Source organism: Empidonax traillii, unplaced genomic scaffold (genome assembly GCF_003031625.1).
Source record: "Empidonax traillii isolate 1590-97213 ecotype Southwest subspecies unplaced genomic scaffold, ASM303162v1 scaffold64:size1360303, whole genome shotgun sequence".
Lineage (NCBI taxonomy): Eukaryota > Metazoa > Chordata > Aves > Passeriformes > Tyrannidae > Empidonax > Empidonax traillii.
This window is the reverse complement of record NW_020955257.1, coordinates 870,240-871,695: the sequence shown is the minus strand read 5'-3', so window position 1 is coordinate 871,695 and position 1,456 is coordinate 870,240.

Genomic DNA, 1,456 nt, shown 5'->3' with positions numbered 1-1,456 from the left:
CAAAAAAGCACCAAAAAAGTCCCAAAACACAATTTAAAAAAATTCTTCACCAGACCAACAGCAACAAAAAAGTGTTAGACTGAACCATAATGTTCATTTTGGCTGGCATCACAAAGCAACCACCAGTGGTCTAACTGTGCAATAAAGGTTCTTCATACAATTTTCTTACTATATAGAAACCCAGTGTCCATCTTACACTGGCTGTGGTGCAGAGGCAACATTTAAAGTAGATAATTGGCCAACCTGTGGCTCTGTCTACTGTGTTTTCATCTGTTGTTGCATCCAGCAATCTGACTTAGACTTTAAAAGTGAAGTAGTTCTTTCTCTATCCCTCTGTCATGACCTACAGCAACTGCTATTCAGGATACTACTAAACACTTACATTTACACCGTTCTTAAATGCACTGGGAGGTTTTTCATTGTTACATATGCAAAAGGGAAAATTCTGTCTCTGATTTGGGTTTTGATTGCCTTGGTTTTGAGTTATTCCATTGACTAAAGTTAGTTAACTACTGGAAGGCACTTGGATGACCCAAGGAAGAAGAGGACTGGACTGGCAGGGGATCACTGCCTCCATATAGGTTTGTTGCAAAGGCTTATTTTGTTGGATCTTGCACTTCAGTCTGGGTCTGGCACGAGGCCATGGGTTACTGTTAGGCAGGAATGTCTCTGCTCACTGATACAGGAAGCTAATATCTGATATGAGCAAGAGTACCACAGTCTGACCAGAGGTACCACTGCCTGTTAGTTGTGTGGGAATTAGGAATAGCCACGTGGCACTAAGAATGCTGGAGTCAAGAAAGGTAATATCCTTAGGAAGGACAAAGAAGTGCAAAAGGATAAAATCCCAAAATGGATATAACTCACAAATGTAAGGCTGCTGAGATGCAGAGTCGCTGTGTTCTCTGGGGTGCTCTGCAGGGAATGTGGAACAGTGTTGGATCTTGTCATTAATTTTGTTTCATTCTTATTTTTGTCTCTCAAATTGATTTTGATATGTTGCAGTGATTAAACACAATCTATTATGATGGTGTAAGGTGTCTATGTATTTACACCATCTATTGTGATGGTGTAAAGTGTAAGAGTTAATGCTGGAACTGATCACAGGGGAGATAATTTGCATTGGATAAGCAAATGCATAAATTCTTATTTTGTACTTGAAAATTAATAAAAAGTGATTTTCATGCTGTTTCTCCTTTAGTAAGAGTATTTGAATTATGTCAGCATTTTGTTTCAGCTGTTGGAAATCAGCTTATATGTTGGATTTCTAGAAGAGTTGTTGAATGGCTACAATAACAACCACCATTCATTTTAATAAGTCAAGACATATGGAAAATGGAAAGCAAAGAATTTGAAACTGTGGGAGGTGTTAACATAATGGATAATATCAGTTTCGATTTCACTGAGCTTTTAAAAAGCTCAAAAAAGGATTAACACTGCATTTCTTATTACCTTA